Source organism: Lissotriton vulgaris, unplaced genomic scaffold (assembly GCF_964263255.1).
Source record: "Lissotriton vulgaris unplaced genomic scaffold, aLisVul1.2 SCAFFOLD_1359, whole genome shotgun sequence".
Lineage (NCBI taxonomy): Eukaryota > Metazoa > Chordata > Amphibia > Caudata > Salamandridae > Lissotriton > Lissotriton vulgaris.
In genome coordinates, this window is record NW_028240857.1 from 569,622 (window position 1) to 584,391 (window position 14,770).

Consider the following 14,770-nt stretch of genomic DNA (forward strand, 5'->3'; position numbering starts at 1 on the left):
GTGCAGAGTGTGACTGGTGCACTGCACCGTGCAGAGTGTGACTGGTGCACTGCACCGTGCAGAGTGTGCCTGGTGCACTGCACCGTACAGAGGGTGACAGGTGCACTGCACAGTGCAGAGTGTGACTGGTGCACTGCACCGTGCAGAGTGTGACTGGTGCACTGCGCCGTCCAGTGTGGCTGGTGCACCGTGCAGAGTTTGACTGGTGCACTGCACCGTGCAGAGGGTGACTGGTGCATTGCACCGTGCAGAGTGTGACTGGTGCACTGCACCGTGCAGAGTGTGACTGTGCATAGAATACAAACGGGATGTCATGTTATAAAAAACAATGGAAAAGGAGTGAACAACTTAACCACCTTCCCCGTGACAAGAGATAGTTTATTATAAAACAGAAGACCTCTGGGCTTTTTCAGCAGACCCCATACCTCAAGGCCTAGATTCAATGTTCACATCGCTGGACAAATACTGTTTGGAAAGGTGTCGCTCCGTGTGTGTGAAAACATCTTGTGTTTGCAATATTAAAGTACACGATTTCCAGAGGTGCAGCTGTGTGAAGCCTGTTATGTCTAGGTGCGAGAGACAGATCAGAAAAGAATAACAAGGGGCATTGTTGTTTAACCTTGAACATCATGTGCAGACTAAACCTCAGAGCACAGCAAAGAACTTGCAAAGCAGACAGTTCTCATGTGTAAAAGGGGCACAAATAAGTATTGCGAAATAGATGTTTGCATTGTCGTGAGCAAAAGCAGGTTCATGGCAGCGAAGCTCATGCTAATTTAGAAATTGTCGACAATGGACCTACAAGCCTTACTACACTTCTGTTTAATGCTCGGAAACCCACCTGCTCCCGAATCGCTAGAAGCCTCTGAGCTGTTTTCGTTTGTCTTCAAGAGGATCACCTTCAAACTCCTCATCCACGCACACAAGGCCCTCCACAACGCCGGACCAGCATACCTCAACCACCGACTCAACTTCCACACCCCCACCCGCAACCTCCACTCTGCCTACCTCGCCCTCGCCACAGTACCTCGCACCCGAAAATCCACAGCCGGTGGCAGATTCTTCTTCTACCTCGCTGCCAAGACCTGGAACTCTCTCCCTACCCACCTGCGACAGACCCAGGACCTGCCGGCCTTCAGGAGACTCCTCAAGACCTGGCTCTTCGATCAGTAGCAGCCACCCCCTCAGCACCTTGAGACCCCCACGGGTACGTAGCGCGCTTTACAAATGGTATTGTATTGTGTTGTATTCCGCCTGAGTTATTATCTGGTATTACTGCGTCCCGTACAAATTGGTCCTCCTCCGCATCAATATCTTCAGATGAACTCCTGAACATATTGGAATTGAAGTTCCCGTAATGATCAGGCTGTTGTTGGTATGCTCTTCCGTTATAATTTTCTCGAGCTCCAACTGATTCTGAGCACTTGCAGAGGTGCTAAGCTGTGCATCATTGTCTCCATAGCATAAATGCTCTTTATAGAGCTGTACGTAGCTAGGCCTCCCTTGCTGTGGCCGAATTTGTCGCTTTTAATAGCAAGTAGGGAGAGCAGATTAAATCTGTTTAATGCTGGTGGCGGTTTGCACCAAGTTTCCTGGAATGAAATAGAACACTGGGACTTTAGAGACTACCCTTTTAATAAGAAAAGCAAAACTACAAGTCCCATAAGCAATAGTGATGGAAGGTGTCTTGCATGCCCTGGGACGACAGCCGATTCAGTATATCCAGTTTAATTTTTTCAGTATTTGACACAATATTGAATTTGTATTGTTTTTATGAACATGAGTCACCAGAATACTAAAACATGTTGTTTCTTTTATTTTCAAGGTCGATTATGTAATGGTCACCAACTTGGAAGCTCTGTTCATTCTTCAGTGTTTGTCATTGATCTCCAGCGTGTGGCTAGTGTGGGTCAGCCCCCTGCATCGTTCCCGATAACTCACACAGGTAAGGACCTTGTAGTAGGAACATGATATCCCGACAGTTGTCTTTAAGAAGTGCGCTCTGAGGCAGGTATCCTGATACAACCTTTTTCTGTGCTCTCTCTCAAAGTGCAAGAACCCAGAATCTTCCCAAGTCTGTGAGAAAATTGAGTGATTCCAAGAATAAAAATCAAATTGTAATTTTTGTTAAAAGCCTGCCACTATCTGCTATGTACATTTGTTCAAATAAAACAAAACACATCGGAAGGCCAACTAATCTATCATGCATTTAATGCAAAAATAGCAAAAGGCCAAGCAAACTAACAAGTGACAATTGTCTTTGCAATGGACGAGAGCATCCACCCAAAAGCAAGCTGAAGTAGTATAGAATACTAATGCTACAATATGTATTTTTATACACTTTTCTCCTAAAACAAGTCAATGAAACATGAACATGTGTTAGAAATAGTTACTGAAACTAAACTAATGAGTATGAGGCAGGGTTGTTTCTCAAGAAGAATGTGAGAAGTCCTTGAGAAACAGATAAACGATACACAGACAAGCTGCAGAATTCATTATTTACTTCTGATTGCCAATATTCAGTTTCCTACAAGATGCAGGAAAGTGTGCAGATGGACAGCACTAAATAAAATGTTTCTGGGCCCTAACAGAATCATGTAACCTTGCAGCCATATTAAGGCGAACAAACACATCAAATTGATATAAGATCATTGAATTTGGTTATGCAGTATATCAGTGCATGTTATGGCATTCATTTGTAAACAATTATCGGTATTAAGGCGACAAGTATATGCAGTTACGCAGTCTCAATTCCTTCTTCCCAGTGGCCACCACTGCTGCTAGCCAGATGCATTCAGCAGTGCCTCCTGTGACCTGAAAACCTGCATTTAATCAGTACCAAAGGTTGTCAATGCTTCTAGCCAACTCCGGTCACTGGTGTCACTCACACCCCGACCCCCCTTCACCTGTTATTCTTTGAGCCTGCTCGAGTCAGTAGTGGCCCCTACAACCTGTTATCATCCTAGCCAATCCGGGTCATTAGGGGCCCCTTGGGACTTGTAATCATGCTATCCAGCTTCAGTCAGTATTGGCCCCTGGGACCTATTATCCTGCTAGGCAACTCCAGACAATAGTGGCCCCTGTAACTTAAATCCTACTAAGATTAAAAACCAGAGGTCGTCTCTGCTGCTTACTAACGATTTACAAAAGAGAAGCTGAGGCACAAAGACATTTACAACAAGGGGTGGTGAGGGACAGAGTCTCTGAATTAAGCAGAAAGCTCTCACCCAGTCAAGAGATCAGGGCTAGATCCAACACCGTTTTTTAGCTCACTGCACCATCCCAGTTTCAGAACCTGGCTGTATGCAAATTAGTCTGTTCCTGTCCCAGTGCATGATGGGAACAGGGCAAACCAAACTACAAAAGCCAATTCTTACACTGGGAAGGAAACAAGCTCCCGGGGACCGGTTTCTGGCATTACAGCCGTCTTCGGCCCGGTTTGCTTGAATCCTGATGGTGCAATGAGCAAGGGTCTCACATCTGAGAATACCCTTCCACGCTTAGGGTGGACAAAAATATTTACAACAAGGGGTGGTGAGGGACAGAGTCTCTGAATTAAGCAGAAAGCTCTCACCCAGTCAAGAGATCAGGGCTAGATCCAACACCGTTTTTTAGCTCACTGCACCATTCCAGTTTCAGAACCTGGCTGTATGCAAATTAGTCTGTTCCTGTCCCAGTGCATGATGGGAACAGGGCAAACCAAACTACAAAAGCCAATTCTTACACTGGGAAGGAAACAAGCTCCCGGGGACCGGTTTCTGGCATTACAGCCGTCTTCGGCCCGGTTTGCTTGAATCCTGATGGTGCAATGAGCAAGGGTCTCACATCTGAGAATACCCTTCCACGCTTAGGGTGGACAAAAATATTTACAACAAGGGGTGGTGAGGGACAGAGTCTCTGAATTAAGCAGAAAGCTCTCACCCAGTCAAGAGATCAGGGCTAGATCCAACACTGTTTTTTAGCTCACTGCACCATCCCAGTTTCAGAACCTGGCTGTATGCAAATTAGTCTGTTCCTGTCCCAGTGCATGATGGGAACAGGGCAAACCAAACTACAAAAGCCAATTCTTACACTGGGAAGGAAACAAGCTCCCGGGGACCGGTTTCTGGCATTACAGCCGTCTTCGGCCCGGTTTGCTTGAATCCTGATGGTGCAATGAGCAAGAGCTCACATCTGAGAATACCCTTCCACGCTTAGGGTGGACAAAAATATTTACAACAAGGGGTGGTGAGGGACAGAGTCTCTGAATTAAGCAGAAAGCTCTCACCCAGTCAAGAGATCAGGGCTAGATCCAACACCGTTTTTTAGCTCACTGCACCATCCCAGTTTCAGAACCTGGCTGTATGCAAATTAGTCTGTTCCTGTCCCAGTGCATGATGGGAACAGGGCAAACCAAACTACAAAAGCCAATTCTTACACTGGGAAAGAAACAAGCTCCCGGGGACCGGTTTCTGGCATTACAGCCGTCTTCGGCCCGGTTTGCTTGAATCCTGATGGTGCAATGAGCAAGGGTCTCACATCTGAGAATACCCTTCCACGCTTAGGGTGGACAAAAATATTTACAACAAGGGGTCTTGAGGGACAGAGTCTCTGAATTAAGCAGAAAGCTCTCACCCAGTCAAGAGATCAGGGCTAGATCCAACACCGTTTTTTAGCTCACTGCACCATCCCAGTTTCAGAACCTGGCTGTATGCAAATTAGTCTGTTCCTGTCCCAGTGCATGATGGGAACAGGGCAAACCAAACTACAAAAGCCAATTCTTACACTGGGAAGGAAACAAGCTCCCGGGGACCGGTTTCTGGCATTACAGCCGTCTTCGGCCCGGTTTGCTTGAATCCTGATGGTGCAATGAGCAAGGGTCTCACATCTGAGAATACCCTTCCACGCTTAGGGTGGACAAAAATATTTACAACAAGGGGTGGTGAGGGACAGAGTCTCTGAATTAAGCAGAAAGCTCTCACCCAGTCAAGAGATCAGGGCTAGATCCAACACCGTTTTTTAGCTCACTGCACCATCCCAGTTTCAGAACCTGGCTGTATGCAAATTAGTCTGTTCCTGTCCCAGTGCATGATGGGAACAGGGCAAACCAAACTACAAAAGCCAATTCTTACACTGGGAAGGAAACAAGCTCCCGATTTGCATATAGCCAGGTTCTGAGCTGGGATGGTGCAGTGAGATAAATAATGGTGATGGATCAAGCCCTGATCTTTGGACTGGGTAAGAGTGGTATGCTTAATTCAGACACTCTGTTCATCACCACCCCCTTTTCTGAATCGATTTTGGCCACTATAGGTGTGGCAGGGTATACTCAGACATGAGTCCCTTTCTCACTGCACCATCAGGATTCAAGCAAGCCGGGCCGAAGACGGCTGAAATGCCAGAAACCCGTCCCCGGTAAGTTGTCTCCTTTCTGGTGAAGAATTGGCTTGGTAGTTTAGTCTGCCCTGTTCCCATGATGCACTGGGCCAGGGACAGACTGATTTGCATATAGCCAGGTTCTGAGCTGGGATGGTGCAATGAGATAAATAACGGTGATGGATCAAGCCCTGATCTTTGGACTGGGTAAGAGTGGTCTGCTTAATTCAGACACTCTGTTCATCACCACCCCCTTTTCTGAATCGAGGCACAAAGACAGCACACTTCACACATGCAAACACAGCGCTGCTTGACTCTGGGAGACATGCCGGTTTCATATTTAACACCAGGAAAAGAATATGACTCTGCTCCTACGTGAGTTCAATGTCCTTGTGAATACACGTGATGCATACATAAAAACATATTGGTGGTAGTTTAATACACTGTGTTCAAAAGAGGGAAAACACTCGCCCAACGAGGGTGATGTAATCACCTCCTCGAGAGAAACACTGAGATCATCACTAACATTTTTAGTGTGGTGTTGGGAAGAAAGCTTTACATTTTGTAAGTGAGCCCAGGGGGAGGAATAATATCCTCCGTTCACATGGTGGAAAGCCAAAGATCCGGTACTCACATCATGTATTAGAGAACTTCACCAATGACCTACCCTTTCTCATGTGGCTTGGGAGTGAGGACTTGGGGGTGTTTTTTTTGGTTTATAAATCCTCCATCCGGCGCTAATTGGTGACAGGTGGTTCGTATGAAATAGTAAATTGCTGATCAAAGATCGACAGTGATGGTCTGGGGATCGTGGGCGCCATCTTGTAGTGGGTTAGAAGCCGATGTATCAAATGGATTATTGATAGCAATTAATGTGACTGAGTTGAAGATCGTTGGAGTGCACCCAGTGAATGTGGCTGTGATTGCGCCTATGAGAGAATCCCATTGTGGAAAGGCAGGCGGTGCGGCATGGTTAGTTGCTGATCAAAGGTCAGCAGTGATGGGCTGGGTCCCGGTGATTTACCCAATGCTATTTCTGAGTCAGCTGAGGTTATTTCCTCTAGTGATATAAGAGTTTCTAGGGAGTCTCGCGCAACGGCGATTAGTGCCCTGAGAGGTATATCTCGAAAGAAGTCCTCTATCTGAGATTCGGGTAGGATTTCATGTGTAGAGTGATTGATTGTTGCAAGGATTCTGTTCCTACACAGAACTGTGCACAGGGACCCAGGACATTAGTGAATTGTGGTGTACCAGAAACTCACCGCAGTACCTAGAGAACCCCAACCAGCTAGCATCAGTGACACATTAGCTCTTCGTCCAACAGCAAAGGGTTGTGAAGGTACCAATGAAACAGTACCCGACTGGGACCTATCCCTAACTGCTGCTGTACGGGGGTGTGATCTGATAGGCCTCCGGGTGGGATATCCAACATGACCAAGCGATGAGTGTGTTCCCTAGTGATAAAAATGTGATCCAGGCTAGAAAACGACCCATGGATGGTAGAGAAATACATATAACCCCTAATTGTAGCTCCTAACTGCTGAATGAAGATCCTCCACGTTTCGGACCATGCCAGAGCCTCTGCCATTGGCCCCAAACGAGACTCTCTGTGCATGTTGTGTAGCTGTGGGACGGCATCTATCCTGATCAGGGTGAATGACATCATTCCAGTCTCCCTGTATCAATGCAAGGACGTCGGGTAATGATCCCCAGGTATCAATAATGCGTTCAGTAAATATGTGACTGAGAGAGGGGAGCTTAAACCCTACCCAGTACTATAGACTCTCCGCTGATCAAGCCCATGTACGAGTATGTGTAAATGATAGTCTGCGGTGGATCAAGATAGCCAAACCTCTGAAGCCCTTCATGAAGTCAGAGTGAAAGACGTGTATGAAGTCAAAGCGGGCCAGGCATGGGGCCTTGGTCCCCATCAAGTGTGTTTCCTGTAATAGCAAGACGTCCACCCCTAAGCTTTGCGCATGTCTAAGGACAGCTCCGTGTTTAATCTTGTCAAGAAGGTCTTTAACATTCCAAGTGACCACTTTAATTTCCCCCATTGGATTTGAATTGCTTAGATGTATTGTTATGGTGTGCAGCAAGTAAGATTACGAGGTGTGTGACACGTACACCAAGAGGAGATAATACATTGCGGGCACTTTCGAATCTCAAAGTCCAAGTCCTACCCCAATACTTCAAAGAACAATGAAGTATCTGTCGCGGAGTGTAAACAGTTCCCACCCCAACCGGGGTAAAAGCTGAAACAGTCCAATGGTTCCCTGAGGTGACCAGTTCAGGTGGGGTAGCCCATATTGGTCAGTGACAGGATATATTGATTGAGATTACTCACCGGGGATGACCATGTGATCTGTGTTGCTGAAATGCTGAGGTTCATGAGTCAGTTGTCTAGTATCTCAGCTTGTTTGTTGCCTCGGGAGCGGGACGCAGGATGGTCTCGATCATTGCCTTTGTTTATCTTTTTTATTATTATTCTGATGGAGGCGTGGGTTGGCAGAGGAATAATCCGAGCCCCGAACTGGACTATAGGTATAGCCCATGTAAGATCGGTTTGCTTTGTCAGTGACCGGTTGTAACGGTTGTACCTTACAGTGCCCTCTCAGCTCTTATATAGACTGTAATTCCTTCCTTTGTACTTTCTGAAACTCTGCGCTTTGCATTGTATTCTCATTCTAAACATGTGCAATTAGCAAAAAAAAGCAGTCATCAGCGGGGCATTAATCACATTCTTCCAATACTAATGTTGGCCTTTGTAGTGTTGAAGAGGAACTAATGTCAGTAAATTCCCTCATTCAATGGTCGACAAGCAATGTCCCAGAAGCAGCTCCCCTTTGCACTCCTTCACTTTGTGTTGTTCTGGTTGCTCTATTTCAGTCACTTTGTTATGACTCTATTGATGTGCTTGTCTGGCGTGCTGAAGCGCCGTGAGGTCTTTCTAAGCAAAAGACGCTCATCATTAAAAATAAATGAATAAATATAAACCTTTCTTTTTGGAGTTCTCCGCACGAACAGGTCCCAACAAACAAGCATCCACTGCATACCCGACGGAAATTACAATAATGGATTAATAATGATATAAAGTAAATCCCACAAACTGACAATCTGCGGCTCTTCAGACCCAAATATACCTTGGTAGACCTCAGCTTGCTCTCCCAGGCCTCCCACTGGGAGTCGCACTGTTGTCTCCTCTGGGCTCAGAGATCTGTGGTTTCTGTTGTTCGCCAGGGGCCCTACACCTTTTCAAACTTGCTCAGGCATCGCCGGGACCGACACTCCAGATTTCAGGCATCATGTACCAATTTAGTGTCACTTCCTGTTCACTCAAAGACTGAATCCTGTCCTGCCTACAGTATCAGATCACATCTCGGCAGGCTACCATCAGTGCATCATTGCAGACCAAAAGCCTGTAGCAATCTATTGTATCTTCCCTCCCAAATTCCCAAAGTCACCATCTGTGGTGTGAATTCCAGGGTGAATTTTAGGACCCCTCCACCCTCCAGAAACCCTGAAGCCTGGGGCAGTTCCAGAGCATGTAGAGTAGGGTACTGTTCTGCCGGAACCCTCTATGGCAAGGGTCATTGTCAATTCGCCCGATACAGCACAGCCGGGTCCTTGTAATGTATGCCCTGTGAGGTAATTTTAGCTGAATGAGTTTGAAACCGGCCCGTATAGCCACCTCTCTCGCTAGCAGCATGCTGCATCTAAGTCGTCATCTTCTAGTCCCAGCGACATAGGTTATATTGGAGAAACGGGCAGGGAATGCAGACTCTGTATGGGTGAACACAAATCCAATAAAAGGTTAGGCAAACGAGCTGCACCCCTGGTGAACCACTGGATTGAGGTACAGCACACTGAGTCTGACCTTCGCTGGACCATATTTATTCAAACCTTGCTAAGTCCATTCTGCGTCTTGCCGCATTTACCACTACTTTTTACAAGTAGCGGTATACGTGGCAAGACGCAGAATGGACTTAGCAAGGTCCGAGTAAATAATAAAACAAAAAGAGAACGAAGCGTCTATATGAGGCAGCGTATAGAAAGGACCCATTATTTCGAAAGTAGTTGACATCACTGCCTGTTGGGGTGGCACTTCATCCGATAACTGTTCGGAAATAACTATTAAGGAGGCTAACTTTTCAAAAGCAGTGTTATGAACATTTGGACACGATTTTATCAAATTAGATCCTTGAAAAAGCCCATGGGGGCGAAACGTGCGTCGGCTGTTGTTGCTCTCCATGTTTTGAGAAGTGAAAATAAAGTTAACAGAAGGACCTGATTCAAGACTTTGTCTAATTTTCAACTGAAAGAACACTTGATCAATGGCCAATTGAAATATACTTTGTGGAAGAATCTCCATTTTATATTTTTTTGACTCCTCTGTTGGATGATGGATATAATGATCTGATGTATTTTGGTTCAATATTGTTCTAGGCCCTCGAGTCCTAGTGAAGACATACCCTGGTGGGTGGGTAGTGTAACACCATAGGAGCACCCCAAAGAAACTTTGTTGAATCGAATAATTTAGACAAATTATTATAAATAGATGTGCAGATCATTAAGCAAACCTACAAAGTTTTGGAATGAACTCAATAAAAATCTCCCCTTGGAGAATGCCATTACCTGAATGACTTAGTGCCTGTGGAGTGGGGCTCCACCCACACAGGCATAGATATGTGCTGTTACGATTCTGTTTTTTATGTAGGGGCCATGTTCCTGTAATCCTGCCTCCCATTTTTCCGCTTCGTGCCCCTTTAGATTTTCCAAATAAATTCCTTGCCCCTTCACTGTGTTTATTATTTTTATTTTTATTTTTTATTGATCATTTTTGGCCTGGCTGTATTACTGCCTCATTCCTATTGATTACGCGTCATAGAACTTTATGACTTTCTTGTTTTACCTGCTTGCTAGCAGACTGGTCAGCTTACTTTAGCCTGCTGTGCCAATATGCGGGACGTGCACTTTACTGACGAGCCCTAGGCAGCGAACCCATTTCCAACTGTGACACTCTATATTGAACTGTGACGCCCTACATGGAATTCTATGAAATCCCTGCCTCATTTGGTTTCTAAGACCCTCATTATACGGGATTATCTGCCTGCTAGCAGAATACCCTGCTCTACTTAGCCCCCTGTGCCAACATGAAAAACGCGCACTTTTATGATGAGCCCTAATGTTTGAGTTCATTTTTCAGCTTAAAGAGGGGAAATCCATGATTGTCGCAGCGCATTGTTTGAATTCTCCACTTATAGCGCCACGCCTCCTCTTTTATGTTTTAGCTGCTATGGAAAAGTTGCGGTTGGGAAACGTGCATTGGTTCCAAATATCAATTGTTCTGTTTTCATTTTTTCAGTCATCAGAACCGATTAATTCTTGCCTTCACCCCGACGGGGGAAGACATTTGTCACCTTGCATCTCTTCCACTTGTTGAGCTGCCGAATCACGGGCGGGAATTGCAAAATGCTGAGAAGTCGAGTTCGGCGTATAGACCCGCTCGCAAGGTACGACATGTGCTGGGTTTGACTCATATATGCCTTGGAGAATTTTGAGTGACTATTATATCACGTCATCATACCCGGCAATCAACCTTGACCTGTGCATGAAGACGATAAGGTCAACATGCAAGGAGCATATTGCTACAAGATAAACCAAGGAGTGGCACTTAAATCATCATCTATCTAATGACATTTTGGAATTTACAAATACCCTGAAGAAGTTCTTGTTTGCAGAACGAAACGCGTTGGCTGTGGCCTATTTAAAAAGAAGGAAAATAAAGCAATAAAGAAGACATTTCAATCACCTTGTTAAAACGGACTGGATACAAATTGAGTTGATTGTACATACATTGGAATGTGGTGCAACTTTAATATAAGTTTACATATATGATTGACCCTGAGGGATAAGGGTGGTGCCTTTGGACAGAGGGCATTTTTGAAGTTTGCACACAATATTATTTTACTTCTGTTTAAAACATCTGGTACACGTTCTGAGGTTGGAGCCTATGGTAGGCTAGTTGGTTCACTGTCCAGTCTAAGTGTTGGTGAACTAAAGTGTTGAGTGCTGCAGGCAGATACAGAAGGCAAGAGAGATTTAATAGAGTTTCAGCAGAGAAATATATCCAAAGGTGTATAATATTCGTGACCATGAAGGGGTCAGATGGTGTGCTTGATGGATTAGCTGATTTGAGAAATGCTAGGTGAAAAAAGCAGTGAAGGGAGAGAGAGCAGTACATAGATAAAAAGGAGAAGAGAGGCAGTAAGTGAGGTATCAGAGTGTTTCCAATAGTGGTGATCTTAGAGGAAAGTATGACGGAATGGCAGTGGCAGATTGGGTGGTGTGCTTGATGAGTGGGTAGATTAAGTTGGATGAAGGATGTGGATGAGACTGCAGTGATCAGATGATATTTTGAAAGTATGGGTGCTTGGCATTGGCAGCAGCTGGAAAGTGTGTGCTTAGTGCATTTATGTTGGTAGCAAGATTTTTTTGTTTCATTTGTAGGGAGGTCAATAGAATAAATATAGACTATTATCGTGGTCTGGGGTAGGCCATCTTAATTTGCTGCAAGTGCAGGAACCTACAGATGTTTCTGTTTTCACCCTAGCATGTGCAGGTTATAAGCCTAACTGTTAATGTTTACTGAAAATGTCAACTGCAGATCTAAATCACTTTTTGATTGGTCAATCCCATATGGTAGGTCACATCTTTTTATCTTCTCTTTTCCCCTGTTAATTTGGTTAGTAACATCCTAACCAGTCCTGCTTCCTGCTTGGGCTGTTTCTTTATTAGCTCCACTCAATTTTAAGAACGAGGCTAGGCAGCGCTTGTGCTGTCTTTTGAGACATGTTGTGTATACTTTGTGGGCTTACAGCCCACCCATTGCTTTTCATTTGTTTCTTTCATTGTTCTCTACACATCCTTGCTGCAAGTGGTTAATCTGTTCTATTAGTCCTTCTTTTTCATGTGTTGTATCCTCCCATGGGGCACCGCCCCATTTGCTTGTAGTCTTCCACTTGTCCCATTTTGGCAACTTCAATAGGGACTGCTTTTTCCTTTGTCTATGAGCACTCTTACGGGTGCTTGATGTTTTCAGTCGCTCGGAGTTCCGTTTCAGTAAAAAGGGATGCAAATCATATTCTTATCTCGTTACATTTGCTGTGCATTTAAGGACCGAGGGCGCCTCCCCACTGCCGCTTTCAAACGTCAGGGCTGCTCCCACCGCCCTGTTAAGTGCTGTGCGCACCACCTGCTGGGATGGTACAATGGAAACTGCAGGTATGCATATTGATTTAAATATATATCACAGTGGGAAGCGGTTTTGTCAATGTTCACACCAGCACTCTGAAACTGTAATCAGACGCTGTAAATGTCTCAAGTCGTGCAAGTGACAGCAGGGTCAGCTAATTCTGCGCACAGCACTGTCAATATGTGCTCAATCTGAATAGTGTTTTACGTGAAAGCGTGATACTACTCAAACTTGGCTCCGTAATAGTAGCTGCTGTACATGCTGCAGGGGACTGTGTTGATTCACCTCTGTGTTCTATCCAGTTCAGCGTCCAGGATGTAGACAGAGCCCACTGGGTTGACATCATTTTCCTTTAATGTCCGAGACCTGTCCTAGAACAGCTGTGCAAACTGGTCAGAGTAAACCCTTTTTTTACTTGACTCTCAAGGTAGCGAGGGCGAGTAGTCCCAGAATTCTCAGCTTGGTAATGTTGGCTGCTTGAACTCAGAGCTCACCAGTAAACCTACAGACTCAAAAGAATGAATGACCAGCACACTGCTTATACTGTCAAGAAAATGTACTTCACTCACTCAGTTGCACCCAATACTACATTAATCCAAAGCAGGTCAATACCTCTGCCTTGTAAGTTGTCGGGTGCTGCGCTCACTCATGTCTATCCCTGCCCTCCCTGGTATGATTTATTTTTCTTCTGGTTCTGATCCCTCATCCCATCCAGGGGCATTTAGGATTGGCATGGATATAGTACATGTGAATGAATGAATGAATGAATGAATACACACTTGTATAGCGCATGGCTACACCAGGGCATCCCAACACTTCCTGTGACACCATTCAATCACCACTGATCACGGAACGAGGAAGGTCTTCAGCTGCTTCCTGAATCTAAGATGGGCAGATTTAAGGCGGATGAAATCTGGGAGCTGATTCCAAGAATTGGCTGCATTATAAGAGAACAGCCGGCCTCCAGACCGACCCGTTTGATCCTAGGGACTGCAAGCAGTTGCTTATTACTAGACCTTAAGGTCCTCTTGGTGCAATAAGGTTGTACCATGGACTGAATCAAGGAGGGACCATTACCAGAGATGGACTTGTGGACAATGCACATGACCTTAAACCTGATTCTTTCTTGAACAGGGAGCCAGTGCAGCCAACCAAGCGCCCACTTAACAGAATTACGTTTAGGGATGTTCAACAAAAGACGGGCCGCGCAATTCTGGGCAATCTGTAATCTCTTAATAATTCCCTGTGGCCCACCAAAATAGACTGCATCCGCGGAGTCCAGCTGAGACATGATGAGGGTCTGAACCAACAACCGTCTGGCATCAAATGGGCGCAAGGAAAGGATCTTACGTATCCACGTAAGAAGACCATAACAGGGCCCCCCCACTTTAAATGCGGGCGAAGAGAGGTTCAAGTTGCAATACAACCAGACACCCAAACTCTTCATTTGTTTCTTCGGAGCCGGCGGAGAACCAAGACAACTGGGCCACATAAGATCTAAATTGTTGGGGGATGCATGGCCCAGGATCATGATTTCTGTCTTGGTCCCATTTAACTTGAGAAAGGACAGGTCCATCCATTCAGATACCTTAGCAAGGCAGGCAGCTAAGCCCGGCTCAGATTTATCTTGCTGACTAAGAGACACCACCAATTGGGTGTCATCAGCATAGGTCACAATGTGTATTCCCCAAGGGAGTACCACCCCCGCCAAAGGCCTCATATAGATGTTCAACATGGTAGGGCTCAGTGACGACCCCTGGGTAACTCCATACGGCAAAGGTCTTTGCTGCAAGAGGGCTCCTTCTTTAAAGACGGCAAAAGATCTATCTGTCAAGAAGGAATGTAGCCATTTAAGGCAGTGCCTGCGACTCCCACCTCCCTGAGTCTTTGGATCAAGATATGAAGGTTCACGGTGTCGAGGGCTGCGCTGAGATCTAATAAAATAATAGCAGCGCAGCCTCCGTCATCCATGATCTTTCTGGATTCTTCCACCACAGCAAGGAGGGCCGTCTCCATGCCCTGATGAAGCCTGAATCCGCTATGAGTCGGGTGGAGGTAGTCATTTTCCTCAAGATGAGCTGCCAATACGGAATTCACATATTTTTCTGTTAGTTTGCTAATTCCTGGCAGTAAAGAAATGGGGCGATAGTTGGCCCAGTC

At 45.5% G+C, this 14,770-nt stretch overlaps 1 protein-coding gene across 1 annotated transcript in view; it reads left to right on the top strand.

Annotated features, from left to right (window-relative positions):
* LOC147672512 (uncharacterized) overlaps positions 1-14,770 on the top strand; it is a 150,662-nt gene that overhangs the window by 121,466 nt on the left and 14,426 nt on the right. Inside the window, exon 2 of the mRNA XM_086947983.1 lies at positions 1,826-1,945. The gene's annotated coding sequence lies outside the window, so the exon portion shown is untranslated. The remainder of the gene's footprint in view (positions 1-1,825; positions 1,946-14,770) is intronic.